The following is a 19,593-nucleotide window of genomic DNA, read 5'->3' as shown; positions in this document are numbered from 1 at the left end:
ATAATCCCTTAATTGTCGTTACTCGGGTGGTTTACTTCCTGTTTTTTGTCCCATTGATCGCACAGCCAGCACGATTTGGTAAAGATTCGCTTGAATAGACACTGTACTTCAAAGCCTCTTTTCTCAGTTCTCACTTTTCCTGAGTTTGTGCTTCTTTCGAATATTTAGATATGTTATTAGGAGAGTCCGTTTGGTTTGAGTTATACATCATTTTAAAGCTTAACGTCTGCTCTTTCAGAAAACGGTCTTAACTAAAAATTCATGTCTGGCGACTTTTTTGTTTGTTTTGTGGTGAAGGGTCACATCCGTTTAAATCTCTTTTTTTTTTACTGGAAAGTTCACAGTTCCCATCAAAACTGTGCAACCAACCATACTGACGTTGAATTGAACAACTCCTTTTATAAAATGCAGCTTGACTCGCCCAATTGCATTTTCCTATGAAAATGGGGGGGGGGGGGGGGCCTTCCAAAATCTCGACCGGCACTGCTTGGTTAGTTCTGAGCCGCTCCTCACTCCTTGCGCGTTGTTTTTATTTGTTTTTTAGTGTGTGTTAGTTGTTGTTGCTGTTGTTGTTGTTTGATATAGTTTAATTCTTGTCCCTCCCCAAAGAATAAAAGTAAGATTCTGATTACGTCCCTCCCCCTCCGACACTCATCAAAATGTTTTTTAAAACGGAACACAAGATCTGCCTTTTTTTTATGAGGGTGCCACTTTTTTATCCTTTTTTTTGTACGTTTGCTTTGTTTTGTTTAAGAGCAAATATATGGTGACTAACTATTTGTGCTCTGGTTTTAGTATTGTAATTATGATAAATTCCTTCCTGCAGAATACACAAAAATCCATTCACACTATACCATAAGCTGGTTAAAGGACACAAACTTTAATCATGAGATATAATGTATTATTGGGGTTTTCGCCCTCTACTGGCGTTGTCCTGGCATCGGGGGGTATCGCACAGAACTACTCTCTGTGGGGTATCGCCCTAGCCTGAAAGAAAAAAAGGACGAAAGAACTCTCTACAAAATATCGAGTGAAAAATGTTCACTCCTAAAGGAGTGAATACAAAAAAAAGAGTGAATTTTGGAGTGACCTCAGGGATCACTCGAAGATTTTAGAGTGATCCCTGCCGAGGTCACTCTAAAACGAGTGAAAATGAACATTTCCACTCAAAATTCACTCCACTTTTACTCTAAATTCATTCTTTTCTGCCATTCACTCTTTCAAGAGTGAACATTTTCACTCGATTTTTTTTTTAGAGAGAAAGAAAGAAAGAAAGAAAGGAAACGGGAGGAAAGATATCAGAACACATCCACTGCATGCGATTGATTAGATTACTGGTAAGTGGATCATTGTCACCTGTGACTCCCAAACGTACATATTTGGGCATTATTTTTCAATGTCATATTTTAAACGAGGATATTGTACCATGGTATCACTTCGAAGAGTCCGTTGTCTAAGCAGGCTGCATGAGCACTAATGTTTATCCCTTACCGCCATTTTGTCGTTAAACTTTCATGAAAGTGTGAAAATCAACATCGCATTATTTTGTGGCCGTGCATCACAAAACGAACAAAAAGTCGCCTCAAAAAAGGTGAACAGGTCAATCACGTCAATATTCAGGGGTTTTTTTGTGTATATTTTCTAAAAGAACTACCTTTCTTCTTAAGTGAATGAGAAAGTGGATTTTTACAACCCTTTTTTGTGGAGTAGTGAGATCAGGTATAGAGGACCCTTTTCATTTCTTGATAATCCTTTGCACACTCTTCACTTTCAAGTTTGATATCTTTTGAAGGGATGATGCTATATATTGCTTTGAAAGTTGGCATGCATGGACTGAATGCGTTAATAGAGCCTCCTCAATTTCAACTTAATTTGATAATCCCTTCGTTGTTGTTGTTCCAGTGGTTTATACATCCTGTTTTGTTTTGTTTTTGTTTTTTGGTCCTTTTCATCGCACAGCTATATAGCACAGTTTGGTAAACACTTGAATAGACCAAGGAGGTATGTATGAGGTAGGTTCTCTCATACCTCCTTGAATAGACTGATAGACCCTGTACTTCATAGGCTTTTTTCTCAGTTAACACTTTTCCAGAGTGTTTGCTTTCTTTCCAATACCTGTATTTAGATAGGTTGGAAGAGTCCATTACAATTGAGCCTGCTGCCATACATCATTTTAAAGCTTAGAGTCTGCTTAGAGTCTTTCAGAATCTACCCTTAAAATTAAAAATCCATGTCTGGCGATTTTTTTTTTTTTTTTTTTTTTTTTGGTTTTGTAAAGCAGGGTCACATTTTAAAAGTCATGTTGAGTGCATTGGTTACGCTGTATGATTAATACATCTCAATCCATTGACCAGAAGTTTATGTTGAGATAGGGTTTCAGGTTTCCAACATATTTTATGTAACAGTTTATTATATATAACATTCTTTAATATCGATTGACGAAGTTTCTGTTGAGATGAGGTTTCATGCAGGTTTCCAACATATTCTATGTATAAAATGTATGTATGTTTATTATTTATTATTCTTTAATTATCATCCTTATCTTTGAGTATTTTTGAATCTATTTTGTTCTTTCTTTGCGCTTTTTCCCCCAAATTTTGCAGACCCTTTTGTTCCCAATCGACTCCTTCCTCTTGTCAGTCTCTTTTATACAACCTTTTTCCATCTACACATATACACATACACACTTGTTTTTGCTTACTATGCCCATTTGTGCTTGCTTTTAATCAATACACTTTTTCTCTCCCTTGTTCTGAATATATCATTATCATTATTGTTATTATTAACATCATTATTGTTGGTGTTTATAATTGAGGGGGACGGTGCAATATAGTGCTAACCCACACTTTCGTAAAAATTGAGTTACATGCATTTTCAAAATCCTTATCCTTCACTCTAATCTCCGTGAAAAGTAATGTAGCGCGATTGTCTTAAAATGAAAAAACAAAACAAAACAAAACAAAAAACATTATACATCCTATCATTCTCTCATCACACTGTCTTGGCTGCTGCCACCACATGTCAAGGAGACATAATAATATGACATCCAGGACTAAACGACCAACTTTACCATACCGGTGGGGTTGAACAGGGGGGCGTTTCATCGAGTTCGTCGGAGGTTTTCACCGACAAATTTGCTATCAGCCAATCAGACGCAAGGATTTCAGTAAAAGCTACTGAAATCCTTGCGTCTGATTGGCTGATAGCGATAGCAAATTTGTCGGTGAAAACCTCCGACGAACTCGTTGATGAAACGCCCCCACCCCTACAGCTACGAGGAGAGACAGAGTACCTAGCTAGAGGATCGGATCCGTCGAGAGGGGGGGGGGGGGGGGGGGGGGGTTTCGCAGATCTAGAACGTAATACTATAATAGTGCCTGAAGCTGTGTGCGTGTGTGAGTTTCCAGGGTCCACCTCCGTACGTCCTTAGCTAGCTATCAACACGCTAGCTGAATTATATGCTTTGCATCCACATGCTGCAGGTTGTGGGGTGACACATGATGCGCATTGAATCTCGTCGAGATTCTCGAGCGAGCCATAAATGCCCATGGCCTCGTCTAGTTCTAGCATTACGTCTGAGTCGAGGTAAGTTGTGTAAGTGCGAATGCTTGTGTAATTAGTAGGGCCGTGTAGTAGATGTGGTATTAGCTGTACAGCCTGTTTAATTACAGTAAGGCTCTAACTCCGTGTATGTATCGGTACATCGCCATGCTCATTTCGATGGTTCCTGGACAACTCGACCGCGGGATAAGTCGTCCCTGGACAAGTCGTCCCTACCCCTGGACAGCTCGACCGGGTCGAGTTGTCCAGGGTCAGGTTTGCGATTGGACAACTCGACCCAACTTTATTTGTGCCAGATTTTTGCAGAATGAAACACATTTTAGTCATTAAAATGGCATAGGTTAGTGGAATGATGTATGAAAAAATGTTTTATCGCATTTTTAAGGCAATTCCTATTTATTTTCTGATGCTGCGAAGCAATATTTCACGGTATCTTCCCTGCTCTGAGAATCTCGGTGACGGAGCTTTTTCTTGTGACGACAGCCTGTATGGTAAGGTGACATTTGTTGAGAAATTTCCATTAAATGCTTATAACCAGCAAGAAAATATAGTATTTTACATAGTTATACGTGTTTTCTATCCTTAGTGACATTTTCATGAGCAGAGGAATCATTTCAGTATGAAAAATGAAACAAATGTCTACAGTATGTCGATTCGTCTTCGTTCGTACTTGTTCGGTTTCCATATCGTGGGACGCGCGCTGCTAGCTAGCTGCTAGCTGAGAGGCTAGGCTGAGCGTGGCGCTCGCTCGCTCCCTGGCCACCAGACCCCCTCCCACCGATACCAGCCCAACTTGTGACGACATCCTGTTTGGTAAGGTGAAATTTGTTGAGAAATTTCCATAAGATGCTCATAACCAACAATAAAATATAGTATTTCATATAGGTGCATGTGTTTTCTATCCTTGGTGACATTTTATGGGCAAAGGAATAATTTCAGTAAGAAAAATGAAACAAATATATCTATGTCGAATCGTCTTCGTTCGATAGGTGTCCACACCGCGGCACGCTGCTGAGAGTGGCTCACGCTACTACCGATACCAGCAGAACGGGATACCGGCCCGCGGGGCCCGCGGGCCGTAGGGCTGGCAGTCGTGGTGCTCGCTCGATGGGTGGAGCGAGCTGTGTCGCTGCGTAGCTACGAAGTCGACCGTGATCTTTTCTTCGACATTTGGACTAAATGGTTTGAAAAGTGTCTGAAATTTTACCGTCACTGTATTGATTCATAAGTAAGCCATCAACAACATGACGACCAGGCTACAGTCTTTGTCTTGCAAGCCCAAATTCTCTGTACTACCACACTACCCACAAGCTATGGAGAACCTGACTCCGTATTGATACAGTGGGGACCAGTACTGTACTACTGTACTGTCAACAAATAATGGGGGAAAAGATAGTGACAAAAAAGGAAATAAGATTTCTCACTCTTTTTCTTTTACTTTTTTGTGGTTGGTTTGTTTATTTCTGTTTTTGCCAAAAAAAAAAAAAAAAAGGATTGCCCTGCATGTCTTGCATTCATTAAAAAAAAAGAAAAGAAAAAGAAAAGAACAGGGAGTACATGAAGTACTGGCTGTCTTAGCTTGTCTGAAAACTTCAAATACCCCGGTATGTAATCCTCTATTTTTTTTTTCTTCTACGCACTTCTCTCTCGGTCTTTGCCAAAGATACTATTTTGAAGAAAAAAAAAAATTCTTGTAACTTACACTTGAACACTTGTAACTTATATTTACCGGTGATTTCTGACAGTACTTTTCTGAAGTTGATGATATGATCTGAACTAATCCTTTTTAAGAAAAAAAAAGGGGATGGGTTGGGGGGGGGGGGGGGGGGGCATCCCAGGCCTGCATAGAACATCATTCTAATGCCCTGGGCAGAGTTGTGTCAGAAAAACAGAAATGTATATCTTAATTTGATTTTGTTACGTATGCATGATACAGGTTACATTGTCTCTGTCTGTCAAACTCACAGGTACCGGTACTTTTTTTTTTCTTAAAATAGAATTATGGTCATAATAAAAAAAAATTCTGTATGGTACGGTACTTAAAATTCTGTCTTTGTCAAAGATATAAACTGCGAAAACTGTTTGACGTTACAGACAGTTCACTACACATCGGTTACGGTGTAACGTTATCCTAAATTCCTAAGGCCACGTTAAAGTCCATCAAACCATCCAGATCTCTCTAAACCTTAGTTTCATCACAGAAAACAATGTCACACCTTTCTTCACAACATATTTTGGGTCTGGACATGACTAATTTTCATCACATTTCATTATACCCCCGCCAAACGAAGTTTGAAGGGGGTATATAGGAATCAGCGTACGGTCGGTCGGGCGGTCGGTCGGGCGGTCGGTCGGGCGGTCGGGCGGTCGGTCGGGCGGTCGGTCCGTTGCAAATCTTGCGTCGCGAACTACTTCCTCAGTTTTCAACCGATTCCCATAAAACTTGGCACAGATGTGTGCCTTGGGTTGTAGATGTGCAAGACGTATTTTTTGACAGTACCCAAAAGTACGTTGCCATGGTAACGGCATATTATGGGCAAAAATGGGTACAAATCTTGCGTCGCGAACTCCTCCCACAGTTTTTGATCAGTTTTTATGAAATTAGGTACAGATGTTCATCTGAATATGTTAATGTGCAAGACACATATTTCTGCAGTGGCAAAAAGTGCGTTGCCATGGTAACGGCATGTTATTGGTAAAATATAGGGCAAAATGCTTCATGGCAAAACTGCTTCATCAGTGTTCTTCCAATTCTCATGGAATTCATATTGAATGTTTGTCTTAGGATATAGGTCAGCATGACACATTTCTTGACAGTGACAAAAAGTATGTTGCCATGGTAACAGCTCACATATTATGAGCCAAAATGATGGAAAATTTTGTGTTGCAAACTACTTCCTCAGTTTTTGCCCAATTTCCATGAAACTTGGTACAGATGTGTGCCTTTGGTTGTAGATGTGCAAGACACATTTTTTGACAGTACCCGAAAGTACGTTGCCATGGTAACGGCATATTAATGGCAGAAGATCAAGGAAAGATCTTGCGGATTTAACTACTTCCTCAGTTTTTTGACCAAAGCTTATGAAATGTGGCACACACCTTGATCTTGGTGGGAAGATGTGGAAGACATATTTTTCGGACGTGTCGGAAGCTGCGTTGCCATGGTAACGGCATATAAATGGCAGAAGATCAAGGAAAGATCTTGCAGATTGAACTACTTCCTCTGTATTCGACTGAAGCTCATGAAATGTGGCACACACATTGGTCTTGGTGGGAAGATGTGCAAGACATATTTTTTGGACGTGTCGGAAGCTGCGTTGCCATGGTAACGGCATATTAATGGCGGAAGATCAAGGAAAGATCTTGTGGATTGAACTACTTCCTCAGTTTTTGACAAAAGCTTATGAAATGTGGCACACACAATAGTCTTGGTGGGAAGATGTGCAAGACATATTTTTCAGACGTGTCGGAAGCTGCGTTGCCATGGTAACGGCATTTAAATGGCAGAAGATCAAGGAAAGATCATTCCTTGGGTAAGACTGTCGTCACGGGGCGGGGGTATTAATCACCTTAAGTGATATTTCTAGTTTATCAGGGCATAAACAAAGGTGCATTTTAAATTCCACCTTGTCTTATTTTATATGTCCCAGTTTGATGTGAGCTCATCAATCTACTTATCTGGTATCTAGATAAAACAACCTCAAATTTTGCTGAATAGCCCTTTAAAGACAGGAGTATAAACGAAAACCAGAAATGTCATTGTCAAAATGATTTATACCCCCTCTTGAAGTACTGGTTCCTTTTTGACCTCAAAAAAATATCATAACACTTACTATATCTACAGATTGAATGTGCACAAATTGGAAAAGAATTTCATGACCCTGCATGGCATTCCTCATTTTGAGGCCATCAGAAATGTGCTGTTACCATGACACCACACTTTACTCTTTAAAAATGTATCTTGCACTTTGAATATCAATTTTTTTATGTGTTCCATATATCTGGTAATTTCTAATTGAAAAAAATGGCAAATTAAGTCTAATTTGTTAGTCCATTACCGCACTTAAAGGGTTATAATTTGCTATTGCCATGGCAACACACTTTCTCCCCAGTGCTGATTAAAATGTTATAATGTAAACAGGACTCCACAGCTGGGATATTTGGTTGCAGGTGCAAGGTGGCTAGCAGTGCATAAAGCCCCCCCCCCCCCCCCCCCAAATGCAATTTGGCCTATAAGGCTGCGTTCACATAGAAGTATACTATTCGGGTATAGTACGGTACGCGTTTTCGAGGGCACGCGAATAGCTTGAATCGAACGATATGATTTTCTAACACGGGTAAGAGGGCACTATTTGAATATGCCGAATAGCACAGAATAGTAAAGCATAGTGGGAATCGCGCTTGTTCGATTTTTGAGCAGCGTATACCGTCTTTCGATTTTGAAATGGTAACAACTTTGGTCTCGATTTGCCCTTTAGCAAAAATAATCATATAGACTGACATTCTGATGCAGTTTAGAAATTGTTAAAGGACAAGTTCACCTTCATATACATGTGGATTAAGTGAAGGCAACAATGTTAGTAGAACACATCAGTGAAAGTTTGGGGAAAATCCGACAATCCGTTCAAAAGTTATGAATTTTTAAAATATCTGTGCAATCACTGCTGGATGAGAAGACTACTACAGTGTATGATGTCACATGCGTACAACGATATAAGGAAAATAAAAAGAGAATTTCACAAAACTTGACTTTTTAAATAAAGTGCACATTTTCTTGACTTGTTACTGACTTATGTTAGGGGTAATATTATTCCCCCTGACTTCTGAAAGAGAGAAGTCGAGTGTTCTTTTATTATGTGAGAAAAGTGAGAATATCTTGAATTTTCTTTATACTTTCTTTATATAGTTGTACTCATATGACATCACAAGCTACAGTAGTCTTCTCATCCAGCCGTGACTGAGCATAAACTTCAAAAATTCATAACTTTTGAACGGATTGTCCGATTTTCCTCAAACTCTCATTGATGTGTTCTACTAATATTGCTGCATTCTCTCAACCCACATGTCTATGAAGGTGAACTTGTCCTTTAATAAGATTGCTGGGATGGTTGTGTAGGAGGAAGACATTCGGATGGTGCGGGTGATGGTGTACTGGGTCAACTTGACGACGCATAGGGAATAACGAATACTGAATTCTTCTATGTTAACGCAGCCTAAGGGTATACACAGCTTTACATTGAGCCTAACATGACCAATGTGTGCTATTAAACTTATGTCATCACTTAAAAACTGGAGAAGTGTGATCTGTAAGTCTTTTTGTAATTTCCTGGGCCATCATGTAGGGCTTACAATTGTCATGGCAAACACCTTCGAATGCATTTGTATACTAATATATCTTGCACAACTTTATATTGAGTCAATTTTTGCTTGAATCTCTTGAAAACCAGCATACTACAGTGTAGTAGTTTGAGAATTCTACAATTTTTAATGATTTGTACAAAAATGTTGTTACAGTGGCAAGACATCTTTTGACACTCACACAAAAGTGTCTTGCACAACTACACATTAAAATATAGGCCTACTGATTGTAAACATACAACTGAATTGCCAATTGAGAGAATATATTTCAATCCACAACTTTAGATGCATGATTTTCATAAAGTTTGCAGTTATCAATTAATAGGGAGGAAAAGGTGTCGCGCATATCTGCCTGTGATTTAGCGGCTACACCTGCCAAGATTTAGGTTTACAATGTACAAGTACTACTAAAAAAATGAGGGTAGTTTGATCCACAAGACTTTGCAATGGACTGACCGATGGACCATCCTTTACAAAGTCTTGTGGATCAAACTACATGTACTCTAATTTTTTTAGTACCAGCTTCAGAATGGGGTGCTGTTCGTTTAATTCGCAAATTCCCTATACCTAGAGGTTCTTTAATCCGAAAATGAAAAAGGGTTCGTTAGTCTTAACATTTGTGGCATTATTCCGAAGGTTCGTTATTCCCGAGATTTGTTAATCCGAAAATGAAATTTGGAATGAAGAACCTTCAGAATAACGAATCTTTACAGGACTAAAGAGCCTTTGGAATAACGAACCTTTCGAATAACGAGCTGTAACCTTCAGAATGATTCCTCTTGCTTCAGGTAGTATTTCTGCTCAAAATGAAACCTCAAAATGTGGTATTACTGTATGAAGGTGATTACCTTGTATACAGGTACTCCTGTCTCCATCCAGTTTCCTTCTCTCTGGGAGGTTTTCTCTGAGTTATAATACAACAGGCCATGACCATGTCAAGGAAACCTAGTGTCTTGCATTCTCTTATCGAGGCCAACAATAGTGGCAAAATTCATGAAAATTACTGGTATCCTGTGATAAGGTTTAATAATCATGCTTCATCCTTTATTTTTGCTATGCCATTACCATAGCAACCAATTCAGGACACTGCAAAGATGTGTCATGGACTTTTTCATATCACAGTCATCATGTGTACCAAAGTTTGAGATATTTGCCTAAAAACTATGAATACAGATTAAAATACATTCATAATTAATTTTTTAAAAGAACATACATGTACTATGTAGCTTTACATTATCATGAATTCATTAGCCTTCACCACACCTTCAAGAAACGGCATTATCTTGATAAAGACACAAACTCAAATAATGCTTGTCACATTTTCAACTAATACATTGCTGTTGTCTTGTACGACCTGATTGGAAAAAATTGTTGCAACACAGGCAAACTCCTTTCAGAATGAAGTGGTCACTAAAGTTTGATAGAAATTGTGGAATATAAAGCAAAAGGGGAGATGTCTGATCTGCACAGATAGTCCGGATTCATGAAATGAAATTGAATGTGGTTCTATGCGTATTTATGCCAGCTTCAACCTAAAATGCATTTTCTCTCCCAGGGATTTTGTGTATTTCCTCCCTTTTTCATATTTATACATATTTTTTTTTAATTATCATTTTTATTTCTTTCATCAATATCATTATTACTCTTATTATTAGGTCCCTATTATTATTATTGTTATTATTTTGTTATTATTATTATTATTATCATTTTCATTATTAATATTATCATTATCATCATCATTATTAATATTGTTATTATTATTATCATTATTATTATTATTGCCTTTGATATGATTGAGAACTTGCATTGGTTGGTTGACACTCACTTTCATTTTGTTGCCTCCTCTTGGTACACCTTATTAAGGCTCACTGCTTGCTCAGCCCCCCCCCCCCCCCCCCCCCCATGCTTTTCACTCTTTTCCTTTCTTTATCCTCTGTTGTTCTTTATCTTGTTTGATTTTGCCTCCTTATTCATCCTGTTCCTTCAAGGTTTCCCCCTTTGGTCCTCAGATCTGGATCATCACTGACCCTCCTCAGCCTTTTGTCTGTCAACCTCCCACTCTAATCCCCCTCCCTATACCTGTTGGGCTCCTTGCCCATGACTTCCTACCCTCCCCTGTTGTTTTCCTTGTTCTGTGTCCCTAGCGAGTCTCTGACTGTTCTTTATGGGTGAAGTCCTATTATATGATTGCTTTCCCTGCCTGTTTGTCGTTTTGCCTCTGACAGAGATTCTGCTAGGATTGAAAGCTCAGGCCCATTTGACTCCATTTTACTCCACTGGCTCTCCACAATTGGATTTAAGCAGTTTTTGAACAGCAGTTGTTGTTTTTTTTCTTCTCTCTCTCTTTTTTTTTTTTTTTTTTTTGCTACACTGAAAAAACAAAGTGTGTACGTAGGAGTATGCTGTAGAACTAGGAAAACATTTCATTTTATGATGCCTATAGGACAAACACACAAGCATTTTTATAACATGAGCAATTTCACATTTCTAACCCATAGGGCATATATGGTTGTTTGTTTTCACATACAATTGATAACATAACACAATCTGATTAAAAGACGATCAGTATTCTTAAAAAACTAACTAAGAAGGCTGAAAATAGATGGTAAATTTTTGGTCAAGTTATGATGTCACGGTATTTTTTTTTTTCATTTGTGCATGCACATGTGTGTGTGTACCACATAATGTCTTTTAGCAGCAAAGAAATATCATGTGATCATTTCAATCATCAGAATATATAACAGTCATGTTGCCCCCCCCCCCCCATAAAAATGTCAAACATACCAGGCTCATTGACTTTACTATCTTTTTCCTCATTAAAGTTCATATTGCATACACACTCACACACACACACAAGGAGGGAAACGGTCGAACAATCAGAACATTGCAGTAAAAAAAAAAAAACTCAATCATGTATCCATAGTGTAAAGATTGCAAATGAATGTGATTTGACTACCTGACATCCAAAATGACATAGTTATAACTCACAGAATTGGTATTCAAAAACTATTTTAATCTGTAAGTGGAGGATTGAAGGGGAGATAGAGATACAAGAGAGAGAGCCTGGAAAGAGAGATGAGGTGGTGGTGGTGGTGGTGGTGGTGGGGAAGGTTAATACAATTTATTATGTTACCTATCACAAAAAAAGTCCAACTGTAACCTGTTTGTCCAGTTACCTGACAAAATTATACAGGGATCCCTGATATAGAATTGTGTTGACCATTGTTGATGAGACCACCAACAACAACAAAAAAATGCACAAGGAATCCATGACAAAACTAAAGATCAAAGTCATTGAAAAAAAGTAGAGGAAGTGTCTCTGATTGTACGAGTCCTTTTGCATCAATCTGTCCATGTTATGCATTTGTTTATTTACCCTGACCCTAATGGTTTTCACTGACGATTTGCTGCGTGAAGGGATCGAGTCATCATCTATTTAATCAGTGTCACCTAAAAAGTTTGGTGCATTCACCTTTTATGCCATGATCATCGGTTGTCAGTTTGTTACTGTCAGCTCCATAGAAACACTTTCTTGGAATAAAATGAATGGGGTTAACACAGTTTTGTATGCTATGTTACCATATAGAAATATCTAATTATGACAATAATTAGAATTGTGTTGGCCATTGCTGATTAGACCAACAACAACAAAAATGCACAAGGAATCCATGGGGGGGGGGGGGAGGTCCCTTTTTTATGCACTGCTAACCTTGCGCCTGCAACTGAACATCCCATAGCTGTGGAGTCCTGTTTGCATTAGCCAGAAGAAGAGAAAGACACATTTTAATCAGTGGTAGAAAGAGAAAGACACATTTTAATCAGTGGTAGAAACTGTGTTGTCATGGCAACAACAAATCATAACCCTTTAAATGCAGTAAAGGACTAGCAAATAAGACTTAATTCTTCATTTTTTTATTGAAATGACAGGAAAAAAGGACACATAAAAAAGATGATATTTGAAGTGCAAGATGCATTCTTAAAGAGGAAAGTGTGGTGTCATGGTAACAGCACACTTTTGATGGCCTCAAAATCAGGAAGCCATACCGACAGAGCGGTGAAATTCTTTTCCAATTTGTGCACAGTCAGTCAATAGCAATAGTGATTATGATAATTGTGAGATGCACACAATAGTCACGTCAGCCCAATTATTTTGTGGGAAATACCCCATGCGTACAGTAGTGTCCATTTCACATTTAAATGTATAGCACTGTATAGTACATCCCCATCTCCAGACCACAACAGGTGGCAGTCCCCAGGAGCTTAATGTAAGATAAATCCCCTGTCCAGGGACAAACATCTCAAAGGTGGGGTGGTCTTAACCCTTAGGGTAGGAGGCTAGCAGGAAATAGAGATATACATTGCTGGTCCAGACAGAGAGATGATTGGTTAAAAGTAATTTTCTTTTGTGTTTCTTTGAATAGATTTTCAGACAATGAATAACATAAGTTATGTAAGAATGACCTTCTTTATGATTGGTCAGAAGTGTAGATGCTATACAACTCTTTATTTCTCACTCCAGACAAGAAGTAACATAAGTTATGTAAGAAGGGATAGTGGTGTGATTGGTCAGGAGTTATTTTCCATGTTATGTCTTTGTGTGGAATCGAGACAAAACAAAAGTTAGTAGCAGCAATGTGCTGACTTGACCAAGGTAGTATTCTTTTTGTTTCCCTTAATGTACCCTTCCCCTTTCGTAAATGGCTGACTTGTCCAAATAGGACTATTTTACTCTCCCTTTATTCATAGAACCACCGTGACAGTCCGAGCAGAGTCCCAGGTCGCGTCAAGGGTGAAATATGGCCACGTCACTCTCCAAGAGGATCTCGATCGCGATCGCGAACTGCAGTGCGCACTGCCACGATGAGCTCCGGGTCGAGATGCTGACGTGTACACTGTTTGGAAGGGGTGTTCGCCGCCTGGTCGTCGCCTGGCACTCACATCACTTAGCGCTGACACTAATGCGATTGTCAATGATGCGATCCCAGCTTGGAGATTCACATTTGCGCTAATTCGTCGTGAGCTGGAAATGGATGAAGTTCATCCTCAGTCATTGATGACAGGGTTGACAATTAGAGGAGATGCGAGACGAGCTCTGATGCAATAGCCTCATGCAGCATCCGCAAGTGTGACAGGAAGGCAACTCCTCTTCCGTAATAATTGTTCCAAAACTATTTCAAATCAATGTTGCTGGAACCAAGCACCTCACCGATGTGGTGTAAAATAGACATGTATGAACTTAGAGAATTTATCAAAACCGTCTCAATAAGGAAAGGACGTGACTCTGGAAAGTAATATTGCATCTCCTTTTTGTATTGGACGCAGGAGAGCTATGGTCTACTGTATGTCCATCTCCTTTGGAGGTTAAGGAGCCAGAGTGAGATAAAGAGCTTTGTCCACGGTTAATGTTAGGAAAAAGGGGCTACGTGGCAAGTATTATGGGATAAGCCTACGTGTACCTTTTTACGTAACCGTGGTCAAAGGACTGGTCAGCGAAAATGAGCTCTTTTGTTTCTTTTTGCCATCAGGGAGCGTCCGGAGAGAGTAACATGACTATACTACCGATTGAAATGGCTCCCTCTCTCGGCCAGTGACTTACTGTCAAACTAACGGGGTACGTGCTGCTACAAAGGTGTGACATTGTTTTCTGTGATGAAACTAAGGTTTAGAGAGATCTGGATGGTTTGATGGACTTTAACGTGGCCTTAGGAATTTAGGATAATGTTACACTGTAACTAATGTGTAGTGAAGTGTCTGTAACGTCAAACAGTTTTCGCAAGTTATATCTTTGGCAAAGACAGATGTTTAAGTATATACCGTACCATACAGATTTTTTTTTTTATTATGGCCATCATTCTATTTTAAGAAAAAAAAATACCTTTGAGTTTGACAGAGAGAGACATTGTAACCTGTATGATGCATACGTAACAAAATGAAATTAAGAATTATACATTTCTGTTTTTCTAACACAACTCTGTCCAGGGTATTAGAATGATGTTCTATGCAGGCCTGGGATGCCCCCCCCCCCTTTCATCCCTTTTTTTTTTTTTCTTAAAAAGGGTTAGTTCAGATCATATCATCAACTTCAGAAAAGTACTGTCAGAAATCACCAGTAAATATAAGTTACAAGTGTTCAAGTGTAAGTATTTACCGGTAGGCATTTTCTTTTTTTCAAAATATCTTCGGCAAAGACCGGGAGAGAAGTGCATAGAAAAAAAGAAAAAGAAAAGAGTTTTCAGACAATATTTGTAAACGTGGAAATTTTCGTGGTGTTGAAATTTTCGTGCATTTCGCGCAACCAGAAACTAGCGCGAAAATAAAAGCATGCAAATATTTTTGCTTGCCATATGTTATTGTGCATGATGTCTGGATTCCGCGGAATTAAAAACAGGCGAAACTCTTCTGACCCGGCCAAACGCGAAAAATTAGTCGCGCGAAAATATCCACTTTTACAGTAGGTCCTTCACCCGTTTTTTTTTTTTTCTTCTTCTTTTTTTTATGAATTTCATGCAGGACATGCAGAACAACTCTCCTTTTTTTTGGCAAAAACATAAACAAACCAACCACAAAAAAGTAAAAGAAAAAGAGTGAGAAATTTTATTTCCTTTATTTGTCACTATATTTTTTTCCCCATTATTTGTTGACAGTACAGTAGAACAATAAGTGTATCAATATGGAGTCGGGTTCTCCATACTAGCTTGTGGGTAGTGTGGTAGTACAGAGAATTTGGGATTGCAAGATAAGACTGGTCGTCATGTTGTTGATGACTTACTTATGAATCAATACAGTGCCGGTGAATTTCAGACACTTTTCAAACCATTTAGTCAGTATAACATCGTTCAAAGTTAAGAGAAAGGTATGAAATAGTTTCATTGACTGGAATTTAGTCCAAATGTCGAAGAAAAGATCACGGTCGACTTCGTAGATACGCAGCGACACAGCTCGCTCCACCCATCGAGCGAGCACCACGACTGCCAGCCCTACGGCCCGCGGGGCCCGCGGGCCGGTATCCCGTTCTGCTGGTATCGGTGGTAGCGTGAGCCACTCTCAGCAGCGTGCCGCGGTGTGGACACCTATCGAACGAAGACGATTCGACATAGATATATTTGTTTCATTTTTCTTACTGAAATTATTCCTTTGCCCATAAAATGTCACCAAGGATAGAAAACACATGCACCTATATAAAATACTATATTTTATTGTTGGTTATGAGCATCTTATGGAAATTTCTCAACAAATTTCACCTTACCAAACAGGATGTCGTCACAAGTTGGGCTGGTATCGGTGGGAGGGGGTCTGGTGGCCAGGGAGCGAGCGAGCGCCACGCTCAGCCTAGCCTCTCAGCTAGCAGCTAGCTAGCAGCGCGCGTCCCACGATATGGAAACCGAACAAGTACGAACGAAGACGAATCGACATACTCTAGACATTTGTTTCATTTTTCATACTGAAATGATTCCTCTGCTCATGAAAATGTCACTAAGGATAGAAAACACGTATAACTATGTAAAATACTATATTTTCTTGCTGGTTATAAGCATTTAATGGAAATTTCTCAACAAATGTCACCTTACCATACAGGCTGTCGTCACAAGAAAAAGCTCCGTCACCGAGATTCTCAGAGCAGGGAAGATACCGTGAAATATTGCTTCGCAGCATCAGAAAATAAATAGGAATTGCCTTAAAAATGCGATAAAACATTTTTTCATACATCATTCCACTAACCTATGCCATTTTAATGACTAAAATGTGTTTCATTCTGCAAAAATCTGGCACAAATAAAGTTGGGTCGAGTTGTCCAATCGCAAACCTGACCCTGGACAACTCGACCCGGTCGAGCTGTCCAGGGGTAGGGACGACTTGTCCAGGGACGACTTATCCCGCGGTCGAGTTGTCCAACCCCCATTTCGATACCTGCACACACGCAGTCATATTGTAAACACTAAACAGTCATAGCCAAACTGTCAGCTTACACTCAAACGCAGCACGTGCACAACACAATCTCCACACTGTAAACTAACGTTCACTTCAAGTGGAGATGAGAATTGGGATTTGAACTTTTTGCGAGATACCAAGAAAACACTTAGATACCCATAGCCTAGTACAGACCATACCATTTAAAGAGGAATTGAAAGTTTATTTGATGAAAATCGGGTTTGGAATGACTGAAACATCCAAAAACAAAGAAAAACAAAGCAATTGTTACAAAGTCAAACTCAAAGACCAAAAAGTGTGTGGTATGTGGATCTTTACATACACTGCCGCCTTATTGGAATCACCCTTTTGACAGTTTGAGCTTTCCTGTAGGCCTTTCAGTCACGTGACACTTTTTTTTTTCAACCGCTCCGCTGCCCCACACTTGAGTCTATGGGGCGTGAAGGTCACTCCATAGGGTTTGTGTGTGCAGCGCAGCTGCCGAGAAGAGTTTTGGGTCGACGGCACCGTCTTTTCAGAAACTCTCCGAAATTGCTCGGAATACCTATCGTGAAGCTTCATGACGTCTGAGCTAAAAGAAAAGTTTGCTCGAAGATTTCATTATCCAGATGCGCCAAGATCCGTCCATTTCACACGTAAGTAGATAATATCATGTTTCAAGAAACTTTATGTGAAGTTTCATGGTGAAAAATGATTTCATTTTGATGCTAGAGTGATTTTTAGGCAGCACTGTCCGTTCAATTTCCAATCACGCTGCTGTCGACAGCTGAGAGCATGGTCGAGCAGTGATTTGTTTACGTGAACGATCCATTACGTACAGGTATCGTAGTGTTGCGATGTTTGTGTGTGTGGTCTTTTTATAGCTTTGTAAAAGACGATGCTGGCCTGCTGATCATTTTTATTAATAGTGAAGAGTAATCTTAATGCCAATCGATTAAATATCCGGTCATCATTGTGGCAAAATTTGCATTTTCAGTTACCTCATTCTGTTGATTTACCTGCATGGCGAATGGATCGTTCCGTTTGGTATGTGTTGTAAACAAACGGTAAACAACAAATGCGATGTGTAATCGACGATGTTTTAATCAAAATCCCTTGTGGCACGACCCCCCAAGAGTGACCTAATTTGTTTCCATATTTAGTTTATACTATCCTTCATGAAAATTTCGGGTTTGAATATCAGATTTATGATCAGGTTTTTGTTACCGACCGTATGTTTTGATCAATGTAGTGCCTAGTGGTCACGATCGTGCACACTGACTTGCCAATACTACAGTACACGTTATGTATGGTGAGCTACTGTACTGTGTACACCTGACCTGCAGAGCAGAGCAGGCTTTGTTCCACTTCGTACTTCGATCGAAATTCGATCGGACTATTTTGACAGCAACTTTCGAAATCCCTAGTTGTTATGAAGTGTCTCTCTCAAATATCCCCTCTGGACGACCTAAAAACTATGAACATTGACAGATTGAGTTACAGTACTAGTGTACAAGTCAGATTGGAGGCCAGAGCAGAGTATTCTTCACCGATGGGCGATGATTTTTTTTTTTTAGCGTCTGGTCGGGCTAGAGTTTCTTAGACAGTTGACCGAAAGATCGGTCTGTATCTGTCCGTCGGGGAATGTTCCGCGGAGACTGCGTCTGGCTTCACGGATCCCCTCCGTATACAGACCGAAGTCAATGATTGCGGCTCCTGTGTGGAGCAGTCGCGCACAGATCAAACGTTACGATAAACCAAATTTCAGACAGTTTTTTTACATCCAAACAAGTTTGACATGACATGACACATTATGCAGCAATATTTGGGATAAATTTCTCAAATGTGCAATCGAAATACTCACATTAACTCGGTTATAACGCAGACATTTTATCGATATCGCAACATCGCCGTTCGCAAGCTGTAAGTCGCCATTTTGAATCTGTAAGCCAATCACATGCGAGGTACGTGTTTTAGTAAAACAAACACGTAGAAGCTACCTCGCATGTGATTGGCTATAGATTCATAGTGTATGTTTCTGCAGTTTGAACGTGACGACGCGACAGGCTGTGTTTTACGTTGAAAATTCTACTAAAATTTTGGATTATTCATTAATCTGGTGAGTTTAATGTATTCTTAAAAAGCTAATTTCACTATACAAGCTTAAATTTGCCGACCTAGGGCCGTGAATTAGACGCAATCGAGAAGGGTGAGGTACCTCACCCAATTTTCCATAGAGACAGTGGTTAAGAACATCCACACAGCAATGGGTACTGCAACCTTCCGTCTGTCTACGGAGGACAGCGTTAATGGCAAAATATAAAAAGAGTCCTCCGGACAGACGGATCTTTCTGTCTACTTAGACAGTAGCAACTTGAAAAGACTTCTTTGCAACTTGCAAGAATTTTTGGAAAATTTCTTCAGTTTCTACAATTCAAACTTCAGTACAATAGTTTACTTGTAACCTGGTATTCCAAGTGTAGTTATATTTTGTGAAATTACAGGAGTGAAATTACTGTGAAGGTATTACATTGTACATAATTACATGTACAGAATTCATTCTCTGATTCTTCGTACTGAACACCACTGAGCTGGGAGGAAGGGGAAATTACCGTAATTTTTTTAAGTGTATGACAAATATCAGCACTTTAGTGTTGCTCGTGCTAATAAAGAGGGCACTAGGCCTAGCTATGTCACTAATGTCAACCTACGTAAATATAAAAAGCTGAAATTACACCATTTACGGTACATTTAATTTTCTGTGAC

This window comes from Diadema antillarum, unplaced genomic scaffold, assembly GCF_040938485.1.
Source record: "Diadema antillarum isolate AM-2024a unplaced genomic scaffold, OU_Dant_1.0 scf00000128, whole genome shotgun sequence".
Lineage (NCBI taxonomy): Eukaryota > Metazoa > Echinodermata > Echinoidea > Diadematoida > Diadematidae > Diadema > Diadema antillarum.
Note: the sequence above shows the minus strand (reverse complement) of the source record.